This window comes from Opisthocomus hoazin, chromosome 1 (assembly GCF_030867145.1).
Source record: "Opisthocomus hoazin isolate bOpiHoa1 chromosome 1, bOpiHoa1.hap1, whole genome shotgun sequence".
Classification (NCBI taxonomy): Eukaryota; Metazoa; Chordata; class Aves; order Opisthocomiformes; family Opisthocomidae; genus Opisthocomus; species Opisthocomus hoazin.
Genome location: NC_134414.1, coordinates 36,447,456 through 36,470,867, shown reverse-complemented (window position 1 = coordinate 36,470,867; position 23,412 = coordinate 36,447,456). Strand labels below are relative to the sequence as shown.

Sequence of the window (23,412 nt, the reverse complement as noted above, 5' to 3'; positions counted from 1 at the left end):
GGGGTTCTTTTTGTCTGGTTGTTACTTCCTCCAGCCATATAGGTGGCTGAAGGAATTCACCGGAGAAAAGTATTTTTTAAAAGCTGTAAACTTAAGATTAGACAATATTACTAAAGAACAGTTTAAGTATCTTCAAGCTTTTATGAGTGATAGCTTTTGTTCAGATTGTTTTTAACATCATTAAGGAGAAACTTATTACAGGTTTAATATGATTCGCAGCCTCCACTAAATCCCAGGAACTGGAGACACTTAATTACATGCTGCTTGTCTGGATTTTTTTAGGGGACGTGTTCAGGGAGAAGCCTTCAAGGTCAGATTTAAGACTGAATTTTGCTTAAGTAATCTAAAACCGAAGTGTATCAGTAATAAGTAAATGACAATATACTACCAAAAAGATTTCATTAACAGTCTGAAAATCCACTTAGCAGTCTAGCAGGGGAACAATGCTGTCAGACACACTATGCCCACCTAAGCTATATTTTAAATGAAATTTTATCTTCCAAATGATACATGTTCAAAGTTAGTTATAAATGGCGTAATCTTGGACTTCCAACTTTCTGTAAGCCACAGCATCTGTAAATCTTTACATTAAAATCATTTTCCATTATTCCATTACACCACTAAGTTTCTTACACTTTCCATCGGCACAGTACATTTAAAAACTGGAGTCAGTATCTCCTCAAGTTCTCCAATGTTCATTTTGAGCTTTAGTAAGGGGAGATTTCTTAGAGAGCCTCAGCATCTCTTCTCAGAGCCACATCCCTTTACCAGCAGCCGCCGAACCCAGCAGCCCAACAGAGGCGCCGCAGCCCCACCTCCCTGCCCAGCAGCCACGCTGAGCGCACGCTCCCCACGGGTGCACACATGTGCCCAGCCCAGACATACACGGCTGGCCACACAGGTCAGCGCAAACCCAGCACCTGGGTAAACACCAGCAGCACCAACAGCCTCCTCCTGCTCCTCTCCAATCAGGGTGAAAGTCCATTAGGAGAGTACATACATACGAGCACACACACAGAGGACACGGGTACCCCGTAAGTGGCCTTGGGCTCGCTCTCAGTCTCCCCAGCAGCTGTCCCCAGACCCTCAGTGTCCCCACTCCAGGTACACAGACACACTCTGGACGGATCCCTCTAGGATCTGGCCTCAGACTCTCGGTCTAGCCAGCAGCTGGCCCCCAGAGTTCTTGCCTCCAGTTACTTCACGCACAGATACACACACAAACAGGGGTCTCGCCAGACCCCCCAGTGTCCCCAACAGCTGGCCTGGACCCCCAGTTCCTCCAGCAGGCAGCTCCTTCAGCTGTCTCGTGCAGATGCACAGATGTTTTGCCTGACTTCATGGCCGTTCCCAAGCCTCTTCTCCTGCTCCTTGGCCAGTCCTGCTTCACCGTCCCAAGGGACTATACACTAAGGCGTGCACCCTCCCTTGACCCAGCCACACGGGTCCCTGCCACCCATGGTCTGACTGGAGCTGCTGGCACCAAGTCCCCCAGAGGCATACACAGTTGGCAGCGCCTGGCCCAACAATTAGTTTAACGAGGAGACAGGACAGCCTCACTGATCGGGGCCAGGCACAGCCAAACATACTGTCCAGCCACCTGCTTACACACAACCAGCCCCCTCCAACCCTTTGCCCCTGTACCTTCTGCACAGTTGTTCCTTCCCATTAAAATTGCGCTGATCCCTCCTTTCCCCAGCCTTGGTCCCTCCCCTAAGCATCCCATGCTGAGTGGTGTACAATCCCACCATGTTCTTCCCTGTGTCCCACAGCAAGTCCCACGGTGACCCTATCCCCCCTTCCCGATCCACAAGCTGACCCCGCAGAGACTCTCTGCTTACTCATCGAGTGTCCCTCACCCCGGTCCCCAGGCCAGATGGTGCCCAGCAACAGCCCTGCCGGGAGCCAGGTCGGGGGGCTCGCTGCTCTGACGAGGTTACGGGGGTTCCCCGCCTGCCGCCACGCCTCGGGGCTTCACTGTGCGCACGGACACGAGCCTTTTAATCACATAACCTATCACCTTTAGTACTTCCAGACTGAACATCCAAAGCCATTCCAAGAGTATTTATCAAAGCCATGAAAATAACATTTCAAAGTTCAAAGCTAATGTGTTTGGAAAATCATCATGTTCACCACTTGTTTTAAGTTGTGGGGTTTTAGATTAAAAAACACGAGCCCACCATTTATCAGATTTACTTACTCAAGCTGTTGCTCTTAAGTGCCAGGTGCTTGCTCATGTGTCATCCTAATAAACGTTTTCCAACAGTTATCAGGACACTTAAGTAATACAAAAAGCACCACATACCTTGTTGACCATATCATATTATATTTGCTTTATAAACACTCATGACTGTTAATGTTATTGCTAAGCAACTGGACTATCTACCATACAGTATTTGCATAGCACTGTCTATCAGCAAACAAATGATTTTGAACTCTTAGTTCACAATTCAGTCAGACACAAATAACAACAAATAGATTTTTTTTTTTAAATTTCTGATGAACTATCCAAACCATCAGATGACAAAACTCATTCACCACTAGCATTTAAGAGACTGGAACTGTAAAGATATTAAAAAATATGGGAGGTTTGGTTGCACGGGAGATGGCAGAAAAGCTGAAGCTTTAATTACACAGCAGCTCTGCAAGGCAGAGGAAGCAAAACTAAAGATATTATCTGGAATTTGCTAAGTACCATTTTATGCCTAGAAGGGTGAGGGAACTCAGCTCTCCTTGCTAGCTGCTACAGCAGCTGCAAAGATGCAAATCTGTTCATGCACAGAAGAAAGAATTAGTCAGTCAGAAAATGGAAGAGGAACAAAGAGGAACGAGGGCTGTGTTCCTTAAGTTACAACTGAAAAGCTGCTCTCTTCCATCGTCTCCCACATATTACCTTTGCCAGTAACCCTAATTCTGTCCTCCTCTACCAATACTTGGTGTGACAGCTCTTTCACATCCCTCTTCATTTCCATTTTCTCTGAAAAGCAGAGGTTTATTTTTATTTGAATTAAAACCTCAGCATTTCCAAATTATTTGATCCCAATGACATAATTTACAATCTGGCAAAAAAGCTACTATTACTGAATTATACTAGAATGGGCCCTCCCTGAGTTGCACTGATGTTAAATGGCATGTTCCCTCGTGCAAGAAATCACACAATCCATATTGCAAGAGCGCAAGAAGCTTGGCCAGAGAAGGCGAGTGAGGGCACGTGGCTGGGCAGCCCCACTAAAGGCAATGAAACCAGGTCCTTGCAGGGTTTACACAGGGAGCAGCATTTTAACAGCCGAATTTCAGTGAGGGGCTCTGAACATCTGACCTAACAAACATTGCGTGCTCTCACCACTGCAATGATGAACTGCAACCCCGTCAGCCGCAGCTATGGAAAGGTCAAATATACCATAAGAGTCACCGCAGCACTTTAAAAAGCCCCATTCTGCCATGCAGAAGCATCATCTTTGTTGAATGCTGCAAGCAGCCACACACCGGCTGAACAGCAGCAGGAGGAGCTCACATATTCCTGTTACTGTCAGGTCAAAACAACGGGTAATTTTAGAACTACTCTGCAAGAAGACACATTTAAAATAGACAGATGAACGACACGAATTTGTAGTGGTGGGTGAGATTACAAAAATTCTGATTACCAAGCGTCTGGAATTGAATGCTCTACTAGCTAGACATTAACCCAAATATTAGTTAGGCAGGTTTTCTAAGCATGGAGCTTCAGAACGTCTATGGCCACCTGCACAACCGTGTGTTTAGGTTATACCAGGTAGTCTCAACATCAGTTGCCTTATTTTTCGGTTTGATCCTTCCCTCATCATTATCGATTTCTCATCTGTAGTATTATCGGGGAAGCTGTGGCGTCCCTGTTAGCAGCCTACAGCTCAACATGGACACAAGCGCAACGAATCACACACAAGAGGATATACACCACAGACCACAGAACGGATTTAAGCTGCTTTTGCACAAACGCTGACCCATTAGCACTATTTGGGACCTCTCCAGCACGGAGGGTATCTTTTCTGTATCGAACATGAGAGAGGAAGCTTCAGTTTGCTTGTGAAGTCCCCATTACAGCAGCTGGGGCAAAGGGAGGAAGAAGTGGCAAGAAGGACGTCATACCCACCAAGTGGAAGTGGGTAGCCAAGACAGAACAACATTGCTAGCCTTTGAAATAGAAAGAATGAAAAAAAAAAAAAAACCCCAAGGCAACACTACCTAAGCAAAATTTTAAAGCCTATGGCTAACAGCAAGAATCAGAAGTAGGCAGAGTAAAGCTGAGGAGAAAGGACACAACTCCCTACGTCTCCAGCCCTGCGATGTCTACTTTACATGCACTGCATTAGTAAAAAAATGCTCCCAGTAGAAGAACTAATTTAAATAATTGCTTCCTCAGGTTAAATAGTTTTATGAAACAATACACATTTAACATTTATACAATGACAGTACCCAGCATCATACAGGCCTGACGTCTCTGTGGATAACGGACTACACATCAACTCTGTCTTCATGTTAAAACGTAAGGTATTGTGGCGACTGCATCTCTGAACTTTTCCAGGGAGAGCCGGGGAGTACAGGAGGAAGTGGTGCAAGACAGAGATCCTTTCAAATACATTACATACGCTTACACAGCTCAACAGTCACAGGTTCTTAAATCATATCATAAAACCACATTTTTCAATGTAACAATAAAAGAAAGAGAAGGGAAACAAAGCATGCACCATCAGTGCCAATGGAGAACTACTCACCTACTGATATACCGGGATAATTTTAGTATCAGAATACTACTCTGTCAGATTTGTACTGGTTTAATTCCATTACCAAAATAACTAGTCGGACCAAATTTAACGGCAAGTCCTGTCACATCCAATTATGCTAGAACTTGGATATCACAGTGACACCATGAAGGCATGAAAAGAGGCCTTTCAAGAAGGTATCTTTAGATACATGTCACAGTTACACGTGGCCTAAAATTCTCAGAAGGAAGTATTACAGAAAGCATTAAGACAATTTCATCAATTTCAGTGTTGTTGATCAGAGAAACTTGAATTTAAAAATCCCTAGTCAAACTGTCATGGTTTCACCACGCAGGTTACAAAAGAAATTACTTTTACTTAGCACCACCAAATATCTGTTATACGTACATCATTTTTAGCTGTTCTTTGGGCAGATTCTCCTTCCACGTAAAATCACAAGTGCAGTATACGTATGACGGAAAGAAAACAAAGTCTTCAGGGCTCAAGGACCATTTCCTATTCTCACTTACACTTTCAGTCCTATTTTAAAAGGCAGTCAAGACTTCAGCAAATCATTTCAGTAAATTGTGGTTCCTTTATTGTAACAAGTAATCTGCTAAGAACAACTTTTATTTGGTCTAACATCAAAATAAGCTCTAGATAAAGCTTTGGTAGAAAACAAGAACTCCAGCCTCAAATTTGTGTTAGCATAGTTAAAAAGTTACGACCAAGCTGTGTAAGATGTTAAGTCATGTATCTGTACAAGCAGAAAGCACCTATTTCTGCATGTGAAGCACCATCTGCAAGCAATAAACTTCCCTATCTTATTATGGCCTCCAGGAACGCGAATAATGGCCTTTCACACAAAAGATACACAGCTGCAGCGGGGGCCAAGACAAACCCGGAGTACCTGTGTTTACTGTACCAAGTCCTACACAATCATTACGAGTTCCCAGGAACAGACTCTCCTGGAAGGCTCTGTCTCACTTCTCCCTACACTTGCCCCAAACCACACCACCTATTCCGACACGCTGTAACAAACAGGTTTAGTACAGCCCAAAAGTTGTTAATACCCTCCAGGAAGAGCGGAGATCCCCCAGATCTCCAGCTGAGATGTTAGCACAGACCCTCTGAACAGCATGAGCGGGACTGCTTAAAGCAGCATTTGGGGGAAAAGCGCTGCCCTACACCCTATCATCCTTCCAAGCAACACTGATACCAAACAAGCATGTGTTTAGAGTTGGAAGGTAACCCATACTTTGCAAGACAAGTTACAACTGTCTACCAGAAATACTGACATGCTCTTCAAGGGCGCACCGGCTCACAGAGCTCACAATCACAAGATTCCTAAAAGGTAAGCTACCACAAGCTGGTAACAGTGCCGGGCAGTACCTGTCTATCTGTAAGGACCACAATGTCTCTATGAAAATTCAGTAGCCACCACCCCGGGAGGCTGCACTGCAGGAACAGGTCCTCTGTCAATGCCTTACAAAGTTCTTATGCCCTCCCCACAAATGGGAAATTAAAGTGCTATTAGTGAATCCTCTTGAGTTCTTCGACAAATGAAAGATCTTTATATGAAAAATCTTTTTATAGATGGCCTCGGGGCTCAAAAGCATCTCCTCAAAATCAAGTCTTGAGTTGATGCTCTTGTAAATACACATAAAAGTAGGAGAGCAACTTCAGCATTTGAATCCACTTCTAAAGCAAAAGGATTTCAATAATTTTTTTCCCCTCCAGTGGGACCTTTGGTCTTATACACTGCTATGGTTCTGACTGAGAAATATTCCAGTCCACCATGTCTGAAGTTTAGAAAGTACTGAAAAATTATATTGCAGGTCATGTTACTTCATTACCATTTCTAGAGGACATGATTCCACCTTCCTCAAGCCTTAGCCCACTTCACTGCAAGTTTAACTGAGTTGGCTCACTCAGGTACTACGCCACAGGGGTGGGAAAGTTCCCTCTTAAGTAAATTTAGTATTGCTTTGTAACACAAGGAAATCGCTTCTAAACACGTTTACAAATACTTGTTCTGAACCAGGCTTGCACATTCTTCATATTCATTTACAACCTTCATCATTAAACAAGTTAGCAACATATCTGTTCTTCATCACTGCAACAGCTACCATGAGCAGACAGTTTCAGCTACTACTTTAAACTTCACAATTTAAGATCAAGAACTAAAACCACCACCACCACAAATGGTTTAAAAATCCATACTGCTTACATAAGCCATCTTTTACTTAAAATGCAAATCAGTGACTATCAAAACCATGTTAATACTTTATTTAAAAATGACAGAATTAACTGACTTAATGCCTTGTTAATCAGTCTGTGCTCAGCGTTTAAACCTCACTGCCCTTACAGGGCAAGAGCATTCAGGTCAAGTCAAAAAAGCAGCACACAGGAGTAACAGATGGCAAAAAAAAAAACCAAACCCAAAGCTTCTAGTGATAGAGGAGCACCACCGCTGCAGTGACTGATCACCGCTCCTTGCGTGGACAAAACCATTCAATTACACACTGGTGCAGAATCATCAAGATCTAGATAAACATAGTATAACAATACTTTTTTGAAAGGCTGGGGAAAAGTTATTCTAAAGCCCTTATCTACTTAATGGTTAGATACTGGGTTTGACGGGATTAAGTGAAAAGGAAGAAATTAAAGTTGTGAATCCTCAGATAAAGCTGTTTACAAAAGCAGTATTCTGCACCAACACACTGTCTACAGAAATATATATAGACATATCTAAATATCTGTTCATATGTAGACAAATAAACTCACTGCACAGAAAAATACACCTGATACTCTTTATACATGCTATTACAGGCTGCAGGAGTTTGAAGTCGATCTAACTTCATGATTTCAGCTTACTGAGCACTTCAAAAGGTATTGAGAGTAATGGTTTTGAAGCTGCAGAAAACAATATCCCCTCTCACTGAATGTCCTCACTTTCAAAATAGTCAACTGCATCCTTAACCCAACCTACTCACAACCGGAGCAACAGCCTCCCCCAGAAGCCATGCAGAATCCGTTATCTTAGCCTGCTTTCTGCAGGCAATCACATTAGTTGCTTTAGTTTGAGCTTATTTTGGGTTTAGCTTTCATTTTAAAGGTCAGGATGAGCATCTATGCTATGCAGCAGCTCTTTAAATAAGTTTAAGACGTCAAAGTTTAATTTACCACTTTTCTTTCAGCCTTGAACATAAATGTCACACAATATACAGTATCATCTCCAGAACTCTTCTTCAGTGTAAAAAACCCCACAATATAGTGTTATTTAACTACAGATCCCTTTCTACCCGATACATACATGTGCACACTCCCACACAGATAATACTGATGGGCTGGAAAGCTACTATTTTAATTTCTTCTATATACAAGAGCACAAAGTTTTGATCTAAAACTCTAAAAGTATACTTAGTTCCCTCGCCTATAAGAATGTTTTAATTTAGCAAAAGTCTAACACAAACTCACACCTAAAGCTGTCACAGCACAGCAGATGAAAAAAACATATGAATTTTAAAATGTTTAACTAAAAATCTTTCTACCACCTTTACAGGAGGAAGACACAACTACAAACCCAGGAGGAAGACACTACTACAAACCCAGTCAAAAAAATAAGGCCAGTGTGCTAAATGAGACAGGAAGCAGGCAACAAGGGCAGATGGCTTATTAAAAGTATAAGGTCTTCATTAGCAAAGCCTCACATCACTTACAATTTTTTTTTTTTTTTTTAAAACCTCAAGCTGTGGCAGAAAAAAAAAAACAGGGTAAAATCCCCAGTCAGAAGATAATTATTTTTGTATTATTTTAAAAAGAAAAAAACATTGTACCATATTATATTGTACTTTATACTATAGGTCTCAAACTCCACCTTAGTAGGATTTTTGCCTTAATGAAATCCGTGTATGACAGCCTATGCTGAAGTTGGAATTTTGAGGGAACAATTTTCAGTCTTGGGTGCAAATGAGGAAGTTCATTTGGGGTGTAGATAAAAACCCTTGCCTTATAAACCAAATTAATTAATGTTTGTACTGAAACACCATCCATGGGTCCCACTTAATAAGCAGTCTCCTTCCTGGCATCAAGAGAAAAAGGAGAAAAAATGACAACCTGAATTATTTCGTGCAGACTAAACTGAAGTTTAGATTTGAGGGAGGAGGTAGAAACAGCATTCATGGCACATTATCATCATTAGGTTTAAAAAATACAGTCCTGCATTTTGATACAGGTCAAGGCTTTTTTTTAAGTATCAAGATCATTGTGTTTCATAAATTATGTTATGGATCATATCGAAAGCGATGATTTTTCTGGGTTTATCTAACCTGCAAGGATTCTTTGAGAGGTGGGGAGAGTTTTCTAAGTAAATAAAATCTCTTCATTGTGCCAGAAATTAAAGAGGAAACACAGGAGCGAAGAAGGGGGAAAGAAATAAGGGACTCTAGCAGTTTTATTGTATTTGCTTTTAGCTAGAGCAGAAAAAAGTTCCTTTAGGCAACAAGAACACCCGCCGTGCAGAAAGCCAGTCACTACGTGATTTACTCCAGTGCAGTCCACATAAATTTTCCAAGGAGGAGCGTCCCAAGAACAGCCGAATATCACATGCCAATCAAACTGGTGAGACTATTCACTGAACCAAGGCCTTACACAACTTACATTCGGTATGACATATACTTCAGTATTTATGTAAAGGCAGAAAGGAGTTTCTTTATAAAGTACACTGAATCACAGAGCAAGCCAGATTTTGAAACAGTAGGCGCTCCAAGGCGGACACAAAACAGATGGTAGTTCAAGGTGACAAAATGTTGCAATATAAACCATTCACTGCTTAAATGTAAAGGCAAGTGAAGAGCCTAGATTTACCTCATCCATTCACACATAGCGTTAAAGCCCCCAGAAAAATGTTTAACTTGCAGAATCATTACAAATGCGCAAGGAGCATAGCCTTTTGTACCATTATTATATTGCCACCAAGATTACCATTTTAAAAAGTCTTTGAAGGGGGCAGAAAATTAACCTGAAACAATAACTTAAGTTCAACTACAAGCAGGAATTTGGGTGTTACCATTACCTGGAAAGACAAGCAAAACACCCTGCAGCTGAAGTACTGCCACACTGGAAGCACTGGTTTGACTGCTAGCCATGGAGACATCTGTGAGTCTTCCAAGTACTATGTGTTTTTGGAGAACAATATGAGGACTGATACAAGGACAAAATTTTCTTTGATTTTTGTTCAGCATTTATTCTCTGAACAAATGCGGTATTACTGTTCATCTTCCTCATTTGCAAAACTGCTTTATTAAAAAAACACAGTTCTGTGCAAGTTAAAGTATTACAGAGACCTGACTAGTGTACTCTTTCAACAGGGATAGACTGGAAAAGCATCCAAAGTGGATGCAAGTATAGGGAAGAATAGCTAAAAAAAAAAAAATCTGTGAAATTTAGCATTAATACAAGGGAACAGATACTTAAAAGATATCATCTGTAAAAGCATGAAGGGAACAAAAATGTCAACATAGAGATCACTTTTTGGAACACACTTCTGCATAATACGTAACAGAAGAAAGCATTATTGTTCCCTAAAATATCAAAAGAAAATAATTTCATCGGGTGCTTTGTAAACACCGTTTAAAAATTAAGCTATGTACGAAAAATATTAGTTGCATAAGGTAAAACTGAGGAGATTAACACATGAAAAGCTAATAAGTTTGTTATAGCACATTCCCATTTTTACAACTAGTCTTAATCTATTAGGAAAGGAACTAATGCAAGTTCTTTCTGTGCATGTCCCTAATTCTCATGTTCCTATGATTTTTTTTTTAACCTATTTCTAACTTCAACCAGATCCAACAGAGGGTTACAGCTTCCAAAGATATACAAGCTCTTAAAAAGTTACATAAAAATAAATGGACAAGTCCAGGAGCCCTTCTAGCTTGTCCCTACTTTCCCTTTACAGAAAGCCGCAGCATTAACTGAACTGTTTTAGACACCATTAGGTGATAAACATAACCAGTGCTCAAGGCACAATAAAGCTTCAGATCAGCACTTTATTAGACACCAGTGAACCTAACCACACGAGCTACAAGTCTGCAGGAGTCCAGACTTCACTAGTGTCATCACCTATGGGGGGGGGGGAAGCTTAGCTACTACAAGTGATTTTCTGCCAAGTCTACTGCCTGTTCAAGCAGAATTTCTACTTTAGCTGGCTGCTTGTTATTCCAGTTCCTGCGCTGTTCCAGTACCAGACTCAGCCTCAACTTCTCTGCAGTCTTGGAGTCACCCAGGAACATCCCATCTGTGCACAGCAACCGTGCTGAAGTCAGCTGTTCTTCGTTTACTCTTACACACTTCAGTCTGAGTTCATCGCCCCATCATTCATATACATACTCAAAGATTTTGCAAATTAATTTTTCCTGCTTTCTTATCTCATGCAACGTACTACCAGAGATCAGGAAGACATTTTAAAATAAGTATTTCAAATTTTACTATTCTGAAAAGTTCTAAACACATGCCAGCAGCAGCTGTGTGAAAATTCCCATGAAACGCTTGAATGGATAAGGATGCTATTCCAAGTCATGACTTACACGTGTTGAAGGTAATTTCCACTGTTTCTCAGAGATTCATGTTTCACATGCACATGCTACTTCACTTACGCTCCACATTAAACAGTATTTCCTACCCTTCCATAATACCCTTCCTCACCGGTAAATGCCAGTATATAAAACTGTGGGACAACATAACAAATGAGAACAGAATTAAAACTTCTACCTTAAGGAGCTGAAATCTCTTGATTTTGTGCCCTAAGTTTTTCCCTAGGCACAGGGACAAAGCTTTGGAAAAACAGGTAAGAATCTGTTACTTGTCAGCAATTTCTGCAAAATGACATGTCCAAACAGTCTTTCTGTTCTTCCTGTAGCCCCACGCAAAGGGTACAGAACAGTATTCTACCTTGTGTTTTTAACAAATGCTTTCTACCAACAGGAAGCAAAAAGTGTGCAAGCTCATTCCGCCTAGGCAGTTATAGCAATTTTCATCAACGTAACAATCTGAAAAAAGTGCAGAAAACACCATTATATTTTACTAGTATTAAAACTACAAAGATACACTGATCAACCGTTTAACCTACAGCTTCTCTATAGCTTTATTTGACAAGTCTTTTCATTTTTCACCAAAAAGCTAAAACCAAAGAGTGACAGTTAGTTTCCCTATATGCCATGCCAGTAACTCTAAAGATTACTTAATGTGATACTAATCTCTAAAGAGTGCCCACCCTGAACAGCACTATACATTTGCTGGCAATCTTTCCACACTAATATTATCGTGACTTTAATGTGGGCTCTAAATGAGGTAATTCCATCCAATGAATAAACTTCAGTTCAAGTGAGCACAAAAGGTAAATTTGGGGAAATCCATCTATACCACACGCCAGTCTTCAGAAGTCAATTATGATCACATTAAATATATTTACAATCATAAAAGTTGTTATTTGTTCAAATGCTATTTACTTCAGCATTACATAGATCTTCATCTGAGTTTGGCAAGAGGTGGTCAGATACTGGCAAGGCTGGAATTGCTGACATAGTTACACCAAAAAGAAAACCACCCCAAGCAACTGTTTCTGCAATCTCTTACAACCGTCCATCAGGATAAATAAAATTATTTTGCCCCCATTTTGCTCCCAGTGATACCCATTTGTGCAAGACAGATTTCTTTGCTTACTGTTCTGTAACAGAAGCCTAAAATCCACACATTTTCCTGACCTCCACTTGATCGGTCCATAGAAAAAGCAAAACACATCAGTTTAACAGGGAGAGAGAAAAGGAAAGCCACCCACGTGTAAGCGCGGCTCAAGGAAATGAAACAAGATAGGACAGTTTATTAGAACAGTAATTTTATAGTCTAAAAAGAATTCGCAAGTGATTGGGGAAGCATCACTGTCATCAGTAAAATAAACACAAATTTAACATAGTCTTCAAAAGCATTTTTTAAATAGTTAATTCCTCATGCCTTCCATGCCATTTAGACAGCCCGGCTTAAGTAGCAAAACCCAACAACGCCCCATCAACTCACCTCGTGTTGCTGATATCAACTTAGGGACCTGGCTTAGGAGCTGTGCAGCCGCCAATTCTTCGTAGAGTCCATGCAAGAAACAAAACTGGAAGGGTTCAACCATCTGTGACCACTGCTTTCAGAGAATGCCTTTTTCCAGTTTTCAATTAAAAACTCTCTTCTAAACTAACCTCTAAATCACGTTCATTCTTTCAGGGATCAATAACATAGGTCTGGCAAACCCAGGTATCAATCTAATTGCCTCAGTAATAAAAGAGCTAAAAAGGGATTTTTGTCACTGCTACCTGCTCAAATCCCAATACCCTGCCAACAAGACTGGAGAAATGAAGTCCAAGTTACAGCACACCACTGCCAATGGAACCAGTCCGGCTTTCAGAGAACTGCTGATGTTTTGTTATCCAGCTCCCTCACTGTAAAGCAAGGGAATATAAACACCCCAGAACTTATGCTCTTTACTCTCATTTTCTTGTTTATAAAATTTACACATTATTCTGATTTACAAAAGGAACACATTTTTTGGACACATCTCCCTTCCTTAAACTAGCCTGAACTGGCAAAGTATCACACATAAATGACAGGTTTAGCTCTGGTTGAAGTACCAACATTTTCCCCCAAATTTCCTGATCTTTACAGAAGGCTTACTCACTCAAAGCATTCCATAACAGAGGAGTTGTTGCAACTTAAGCTACAGAGGGTGAATAGAAGGTAGAACGAAAAAAGCAAATCTTTCAGGTTAAACAAGATAGCTCTTCTGGGACAGGAAAAAAGGAGCTGTCAACAGCCAGGATTTTACTGACTAGCTATGAAACAATTAGGAGGAGCTGGCATCTGGTCAACAAGATGTAAAGTATTACGTAAAGTTAAGTATGTTCAAAGAATCTTAAAAGGAATAGAAAGAGGAAAAATAGGAACACAAGTCTATCTTGTGAAATTCTGTTAGCACTGGGGATTAAAAACCTGCAAAATCGTACAGTATTTTTCCATGTTTCCTGGTATTCTGGATCCAGTCAGAAGAGAGTCACTTGATACTCATACAATTATGTGAAGTACAATATAAACAAGAAGAAAATGGTTTTAGACATCTTTATTATTTAATAACACAAAGGCAGGAGTTAATTGCTCTAAAGGTGTGTCAAGAACCCAGGATTCCAGCTGCAAAACTCAAGAGCATGATAGCGATATGCTAACACAACGCTGATAGACAGTAAGTATCAAAATAGTGACCGTAGAAAAGCAGTGGGGTTTTTTGTTTGCTTGTGGTTTTGTGCCTTTTTTTTTTTCTCTAATTGTGACTATGGAGAGAAGGGGGGAGGAAAGTCATTTTAGCAACTGAGACAGTAACATCGGAAACAGTTCTCAGTGCCTCTATTATTTTACTGTAAGTATTCAGTGTTTGTAAGTATTTGATGACCTTATACTACAGAACAAAATGACCAAAAACTGTGGCTGAGGCAAGTACACCTATTAAGGAAGGCACAAAACATATCAAACCTTAAATGGACTAGAAGTTAGAAAATCAGGTATTTTCAACTACAAGTCCTGCTGGCATAGACCTCTAGTCACACGTTAGTATTTATTTCTGAGACTCACAGATCTTTAGCTTGTAACTTCTAGACTACTCCTGTTGAGTACACAATTTATGCCTGTATCTATAACAACTACTCAATTTTAAAGGTTATCACATACATATTTCAACATAGAAAAAAAAGTATTGAATTTGATACATCAAACTGATTTTTCTTTCAACTTCAAAGTTCACAAGTGATACTGTGGTTGCAGTTTAACACATGCATCTGAGTTTTCTAAAATACCAGCTTATAAATTTAGCATTTTACTCAATAACCACAGAAGCAGCAAGACAAAGAAGTTTGATATTCACAGCAAAAAAAGGGTATTAAAAAGCCATCCGACAGAGCACCAAATTTCAGAAAGTCCAGTGAAAATGGCTCACTACATAAGTATGTACTTAAACAGCATCATCTGAACAATTATTTTTAGAATGTACTAAGACTGCAATGCATTCCAGCATAGTAAAAAGTCACAACTGCCATGAAGCACTAGCCTCCGGGCTACATTAAGACTGTTCAACAATTTAAATGCGCTGCTGAATTTAATGAAAGACCTAGGCATTAGTTAAAAAACAACGTTTCACGGTAACTGATTTCAGAAATTAACTGGATTCAAGCACAAGCATCTGATTAGTTTACTCCAACTGCCAGAAGCAGAAAACAGCAAAATAAATGTGCTCTTTACCTACTGCCAGAGGGTCTGGTTCACCCTCCTGCCACCCCTTCTCACACTCAGCTTCAGAACAAAGCTTTCCCCCTTTCCTAACCTGAACACTAAAAGTAAGTCCTGTTCTTCAAAACTAATCTCCTATAGCGGCAAGAACAAAAGCACATGTGCGCGTGTTGTTCACTACTGCCAAACATAAGGTTTTTATTTGAGATCTCACAAGACATTTAATTTCGTTTGACTATAGAATCCCCTAAGGGGAAAACAATTAAGGCTTTCTGCTTTCTAACAAGTAACTTTTCACTCTTAAAGAAGAAAAAAAAAAAAAACAACCAAAAAACTAAGTTTTTCCACTTTCACAGCTCTCAACACTTTGAACGTACCTTTTCTCAACACAAAACCACAGGAAACCTCAAAAGATGCAGTACTTCCCATATTGCCATTGTGACATTTTCGGCTCAAATTTATTTTTAAGTAAACTTGGAGAGGTAGAAGCCTGATTAAATACATTTTCACAAGAAGCTTTATTAGTATTATTTCTAATCATTTAAATAGACTGTAAGTAGAAAAGGCTTTACAAATGTAACAGTCTGAACCACAGCAGAACCCTGTTTCACAGATTCACGTGGCATCTCCTATACAGGGACAGCAAGATCCGATCACATTATTAGACCTGTAAACTCTCAAACTTGGATCTATTGACTCGATCTTCAGGTAGGAAGATGTCAGGTTTAGGTCTTATGCAAGACATCTTTATGACATTGTAACAAAAGGACCGTGGGAGGCCAAACAGATTTCCTAAAGAATGATGCATCAGAAGTAATATTCTGCCTAGGCCTCCATTTCTAGGGTGGCTCTGTGTGATGGAAAAAGGAGTCATTTCTTTCCCAATCCCATTTTTGTCAGGAGATCCTGCTTAAGGAAGGCCAAGATCCAAACCCAGTCATCTTCCAGCAACATAAATGGCTCTCAAGATCTTCTGCTGAAGGCTTGTGATGCAGTATAAAGGTTAGAAGGTGTCCTGAAGCAATTTGGAGGGAATGAAGAGGGAGAGAAGAGTCACAAGATGCACCAAAGCAATAATGCACGTAACATAGTTCCAAATGACTTCAACTCAGCACGAAAGAGGAACTGGTAAAATCTCCTTAGAATTTCATTGTCAGTTTTCAAGCGATTTCTTTTGCTAAAAATCGAAAGGAAATTTAGAACAAATTTCCTGTGCCAGCACTGACACAGCTGGAGAAAGAAAGGTCTGACTGCGGGCTACAGACGTTTGCAAGGAAGAGGCTGCTGCAGGGCACAGCGTGAAGCGAGGAAAGCAGAATTTACCTGAGCTGATCCTACCGATTCCCCTTCCCTGAGCCCGAGGGACTGCCGATCATGTGGGTTAGTAACACATCCCCCTTATCAGGGCGTCCCAGTCCATTTCGTTCGCATGGACAAAGAAACAGGACTTAACAAACCCAGCAGCCACAGGCTCCTCTGAAGGAAGAATGTATTTACACGTTTAGAACTGGGGAACTTTTTCAGTGCTGGGAACAGAGGCAGATTTCAGGCCCATTTGGCGGCCTCCACCTTACTGCGCATTCAAACCTAGCACCGGTGTAAGAGACAGGGAGGAGACAAAAATCGCGTGGCTATGGGCCATGTACAATCACTGGCCTTACCCTGGCCCCAGCCACCAGTTTCTGCTCTTGACTTGGTCTCCTGTCTAGAAAAGGGTCAAAGAACGTCATTAGTGCTTCAAAGAACTGGAGTACACATGCGACCCATAGACAGGAAGCTTACACAGAGGCATAAAAACATAGTGCCCAGGATTTTTTTTTTCTCCTCTCTCTCCCCCCCACATTTTTTCTTTAAACTGCTCACACTGTTTCCCTCTCTCAGCCTGGAGAAGTGGAAGACAACATCAACAAAAAAAAAAAAGCATAGAGAAACAGCATAAAGTCCATCCTTCACACCTGAGCGGATGGCAGTTCAAAGGGGCCCTACCTACCTGCAGCCCTGTCGTTTGCTTCAAGAGCTCTGTTTGCCCAAGGAAAAAGAGACGAGCAAATCCTGGAAGCAGATCCTTCCCCAAAGGAAGTTTCTTTCTGAGTCTGCAACCTGGAGCTTTTGCTTGAGACTCAGTCCTCTGAGTGGATTCTTTCTTCAAACTCTCACACTGGTTCTTTACTTTTGTGGGCAGCTGGAAAAAGAATGAAGCCGTAGGCTGAGGCAGGGACTCCATGCTTCCAGGATAGGGAGGCAGAAGGACTGGAGGGGAAGGAAAAGTGCTAGTTGGTAACTTCTGGAATAGTGATCTGCATTCCCTCATTTTCTGCCACACAGAGACATACACATAGTCACTGCAATAGGGGAGGATGACAAGAGAGGAGTACTAGACATGCATTTTTTTCATGCTCTGATGCCAGAAAAAATAATCCCAGTGTTGAGCTGTGAACTTTCAAGACTTTTAAGACATCTACCAATAGATGAGATCAATCGTAAGATGTTCTGTCCAGAAAGTTCCCCCAGTTTGTTACAAGTAGATGTAGGGGTGGAGGGGTGGGAACAAAGACATTTAAGTGCTCATTTCTTGGAAAAAAATTCCAAATCTCTCCTCTGTTCACTTTCTCTCAAGTGAATTAAAAATGGCATCTATTGCAAGTGAACATCTCCCCATAATCTCTTTAAGAAGAAACAATCATACTTACCTCAACGTTTCCCTCACCAATGACTTCCTAACCCTAACTCCTCTGTAAAGTCCTTACTCCAATCTCAAGTCTTCTACTTGTATTCGCAAAATCAGATCCAACACTGACAGCAGTTTAATGCTTTTGTGACAACCTCTGACTTAACCTCGGCACATTCTGATTGCTGTGGAAGCTAAGAACCTACATGAGTTCCTCGATCAGGTTTATGGATTTCTAGAATATTCCTCTTTTTTTCCTGAAAACCTACATGTCCTAGGAGTTAACTGTCATTACTTGAACAACAAAAATATAACACATGAAAGCGCTGAGATTTTCTTCTTCACAAATCCTGAAAGCTGATAGACTCTCATGAAAATTTATCAGCTGCATGGAGCCAAGATGCATCAAACCAGCACTAGTAGTCACTGGACTTAAAACACCGTTACACACACGGTCATTCCTGTATGCATTTACTGGTTTTTATCCATTGCAATACCTTTTGCACAGCAGCAACAGCGGCTGGCTGGTATTTGCACGCAGGGTCACCGTTGAGCTGCATGCCTCAGATGAGGCACTGCCGTTTTACCCGCGGGGCTCTTCATCGCTCTCTAGACACCAGGCAGGCCATGATCCAACAGTTAACCAAGAACGTCTGCTACTCATTCTGTTTGATGCATTTTCACGTAATGCTTTTTGAGGCAATTTTGGTGGCGTTTCTTCATCCTGTCCTTCAGAGCACAGAGCTAAACAGAACGGCTTTATATGGCTACACGCATTCTTCAACTATAAGCTTTCCCCTCCTCACAGAAACTTTCCTTTATTGTGCTCCTAATACAAGGAGAAGTTGGAAAAAGCGCTCGGTTTGGTCACTAAAACCACAGAAATAATACATTTTCATAAAATCTTTAATTTTCGCAGTTAGAGTAGCAGACAGGAAAATTTCCTTTTTTTAAAAAAAAGTAACAGATAAACCCATCAAGGACAGAACCTGATATCCTACAGTAATTGAAACAGAAAAATCAACAAGTTTCTTCCAGAGAAACTGCTTGGGCATGCAGAAAGATACTCTGCTACTTGGTTGCTCTGAGGATACTGAATATGGTGATGGTCTCTCAACCTAAGGTAAGAGGTTTTGATCTAAATAGCAAGACTATTTGATAGAAATAATAGGACTAATTGTATTTTAGTGGAGTTTCATGACTTTTCAACAACGTGAGATCAAGATGTGTTCCTGTACCTTTCAATTTGTCAAAAAAGTTGCCTTTTTGATTATTTCAGATCAACTTTCAGATGTTAAGAGTCAGGTTCAGTCTTTTCATCCCACATGCATGCTTCTGTGAAAGAAGGTCTTTGGATTTCGAAAGCATAACTAACCAACAGACACATAAACGTACTTGGCCAACAGATGCCTCCAGGATGATGTTTATAGTCTCCTCTTCCAGTAAGGTAGTTACAAGTTAAACATAAAAGAATGGAAAATACAATGAACAGAGCATGTTCAATGCAAGTTTCTCCTGCTCTGTACTTGCTGGCTAAGGAATCATCATAGAAGGACACTATATTTAAAAGCACATTTTTATTAATATTCCCTTGTGAATAGAAGGTTCTTTTTTTATCAGTAGCTTGCAACACTTTGAATCTCAGGAACTTTGAGATGCTAATACTTGTTACTTACAATTCATAACTACAATGGCATATACAGCATTATAGACTTAATTTTAGGTGATGCTTTGAAGCCTATAAACACTAATAACAATCCCAAAGTTAATATTCTTTTCCAGCTCAAAGCAATAGAAGTATCAGAGCAAACCAACCCAGATGATGCAGCATGATCCAGGTTATTGCAGGTTCCTTTCAAACAGGAATCTGCCAAGGGCCTCTGTAGTATCAAGATAAGGCTGCCTTTGAAAAATCATCTTTCACCAGGGAAAGATCCAATTCACTGGAAAAAGACTACAGATCGTCTTCAATATACTGCACGGTATGAATCAGAACAGGTGATGAAATCACCTACTGAAGTTTCAGGGGCGCAGAAGAGGATTACTTGATCTTCTTATATTCATGTAGCAGTTGAGTAGAAGAGACAAAGATCCAATGTAAAATTTAAGAAAAAAAAGCATTTACGAGGACTTTGTCCAGTGGTGTTTTCCTCACTGAAATAGCTGACCAACAAAACAGTTTCTGGAAGATCAATCTGAAACATACTGTTAGGAGTAACTTGTTTTTAAATTCCTTTCCTCACACCAAGGCCATGGTATCTCTCTTCTCCCAAGGAAAGGTTCTCCTTTCCCAAGGAAACGAGAACCCTTTACTTGTAATTTTCATCCTTTCATACATCTTTCTTCCCTTGAACAGACTTGTCTTGAACTCTAAAGAATAAACAAGGTTGGCAATTTTTGTGTTCTAGCTATCAAAAATACTAGCCTGATTAATTCCTATATACAGATATGTATTTCAGGCTGAACCAACTACATCTTCCTGCATTTTGAGATGAGAAATGCTAATAAATACTCCTTTGCTCTTCTAAAGATTTAAGAGAATGAAAAGAAGTCTAGAACAAACCATCCAAAGCACCTCGTATCCCTCTTTTGTGAATTTTGGAACAGGTATTTTTGTTGCCTCACATCAATCACCAGAAGTGATTCACGCTACCGAGATGGGATGTTAAGCCAGTTTAAGGAGCTGAATATACAACAGCTCTTCTCAGTCATCGCACAATAGAGTTTGCTGATTTACCTCAAGTGCAGGCTGTGATGGGATCCTTCTAGTTGGAGCAAGAAGAAATTAGGGCCGTGATGACACAAGAACAACATATGCTGATGATCTTCAGATATAGACGAAGTCAGGAGAGGCACTGGTAGTTCTGTTTGTGAGCACACAGAAGACGGTAAGGAATCCTATAATCAATGTTCTCATCTCCTTTGGGCAAAGAAAGAAATCTCTGCAAAGTCTCTGCATAGCAACCTGCCTGTTGATAGATATCCTGGGAGTAAAACTCCCTTTAGTGCTTTCTTCCACCTTCCTTCTCTGCATGGCAGGTTTCACTGCCACTCAGTAATTCAAGAGCCAGTCGAGAGTGATCCCCATCTTTCTGCACCAATGAGCAGAAGCCAGTGAAGAAAAGTGTAAACAACTGTGAGTATATTCTACAGAATACCATCTGCAAAATAAGCAAAAAAACTGAGTCTATGTATTTTCTAAGTGGTATACAATACAAGCAACAATACTTTTTTATTCCTGATACTGCAGCTCCAACAACTGCAGGATCCAAGTGAAAGAACATGAAAATAAAACTCAAACTACCACACCTGATTCAAGTTACCTGCAGCTAGATCAACTATTTCTTAACCCTCAAACTGAAATTTTAAAGCCTCGTGCAATTATTTTAGATTTAAAGCGCAACTAGCCATACAGAGTATTGGCAGTTCCTAAAATGAAACTTTTTCTAGGTTAAGTAGTTGTTGCCCTGCTGCCATTAGTCATACCTCTAGAAATAGGTGCAGGCTGCAAAGCCACTGCAGCATCTATACACCAGCATCCAGCTGAAATGTTATTCTAAATGAACATTACAAGAACAACAAATTTAGTAGAGCATCTTTCTCCTGGAAACTAGCACTAACATGACATGCATTTTGAAGTATCAACAGGAGGGATGCAAGGCTGTTTAAATTCCAAGCTACTGACATGATGAAAAAATACTGGGTTCCCAAAACGTCCTGGTTTTGGGATTTTTGGGGGAAGGAGAGCAGGGCACTTGACGGGAGAGAACGGAGGAAGTCACTGAGCATTACAACAGCTATACCAGATAGTGTTGTCAAGTCCTAAGATGGAGAAAAGGCAGTAAAACCACTGAGCAAAGTGTTGATTTTGAAAGATTAAGTGTCATGCAACCCACCATTAAAAGCTAAACTTGCAGACAAATAGAGCTGTAGGAATCCTGGCTGTCTGAATTTTAGAATTTGTTTTAAATTATTTGGCCTCTCTCCGGAAATGTTTTGTGCTCAACTTCGTCAGAGGCCTACTAAAAACCAGAGCGACACGGTATTGTCTGGATTACCAGACAAGGCATCAGACGATACCTACTTGAGGCTGGCATAGGTACCAATCCCTGAAAGACCCTTCCCACACCAGTTAGGAGTGGTAAAAAGCTATGGCTTTTCTGAATTCAGCACGACAAGAGAATTCCAAAATTGTATATAGCTGTTGCAGCAACACACATTTGAGAAACGCAGCCACTATTTCTTTTGATGCACATATAACAGGTAACACTAAGTATATAAAACTGAATGATTGGTTGATTATAGAAAATACTACCTTGTAAAAATAATTCCCATCAATAGATGCTTCAATTTTATAAAATTAATGGGATTTGTTAAGCAACATCATAATTATTTTTTCATTTTTAAAACTGTTTAGATTCCAAGAATATGTTTTAAATGTCTTCATTAACATGCTTTTTGTTTTTTGTCAACTTTGTATGCCCAGTACAGTTGAGAGCAAACCTATTTTTGGCCTAACTAAACCACATTTTAAATCAGATTAATAGACTTTACTGGCACTGACATACATTTGAGTCATAAATACAGACCTTCATTCAGCCTTAGGGAAATTCTAAGCTTCTGGGCAGAGTGCATAAGCGAATATTAAAGAAAAAAAAATAGTTTTTATAAGACGACACATGATCCCAGGTTGTTCGCTTTTTTCCTCCTTAAGAAAGCCAACTATAGCAACAAAGGCTACAGTATTTATGCACACGTTGAACTTATTTGAAAAACATTACATAAAATCAGTAGTTTCTTAGTATTAACGATGCCTTTGTACTTTCCTTTTCATCTCTTAATACATTGCTTGCTTGATTTAATTCAACTCTATTTGCATGCAATTAGCTTACATAAATGTCATACACTATTTTTTAAAGCATCATTTTTCTTATTGAGTTCTCAGTATTCACGTAATTCCTACAATTCTCTGGTGAGGGTCTTTCAGCCAGTCTATCTGCAGAACCTGGAAGCTGAAATACTACACATAAGCAGTGTTAAAAGGAGTGATTCCAGTACTGTTCAACAGCCACACTGGACTGTCTGGCTGTGATTTCAGAGGTTTTTTGTGGAGTGGGGTGAGGTCCAAACTGAATTTTCCAGTGAGAAAGCTCAAGGCTTTTCTCTGTACATTTTGACCCTTGATCATCTCCTTTATGACTTTCCTCTGGTGTCTGTTATCTCTAGAAAACTCAAATACAGCAAAAATGCCCCTTTCAGGCAATATTTACTCAAACCTGTATGTATTTAATAGATTAATGTTAGTGAAGTGCAACATGGATGCAATGGAAAAAAGCTAAACAAATGAGTTGCTTTTTTAAAGTCACCAGTTTTAAGAAGTTCCACTTTGGAAAGTTCTCAAAACATGCATTTCAGAATTGAGCACTTACTATGTTACTTTCCATACCAAATACTAATTTCTACGTCTTTTATGTTAGAAGAACTTCCTGACTCTAGAGCTTACAAATTTAGCATGCAATCTGACCAACAGGTTTGATCCTTCCCGTATTCTCAGTAGCACTATGAACTCCACAGCCAAAACTGGACTGAGTTTTCTAGTAACTGTTGCTGCTGAGACAAACTGGCATCAAATGCTATTGTAAGCTGTGTTAGTTCGCCAGCACTAAGCAGCGTGTGACGCAACTAAGG

The 23,412-nt window shown here is 40.2% G+C and overlaps 1 protein-coding gene across 3 annotated transcripts in view; it reads right to left on the bottom strand.

Moving 5' to 3' along the window:
- Positions 1-23,412, bottom strand: part of TSC22D1 (TSC22 domain family member 1) — a 95,193-nt gene that overhangs the window by 38,474 nt on the left and 33,307 nt on the right. The window contains exons 3-4 of one of the 3 annotated variants that reach the window (XR_012764177.1): positions 17,047-17,238; positions 13,640-16,071 (exon numbers count right to left, since the gene is read on the bottom strand). The exons of the other annotated variants lie outside the window; for them this stretch is intronic. The gene's annotated coding sequence lies outside the window, so the exon portion shown is untranslated. Of the gene's footprint in view, positions 1-13,639; positions 16,072-17,046; positions 17,239-23,412 lie in introns of those variants that run through there. 3 annotated transcript variants of the gene reach the window in all.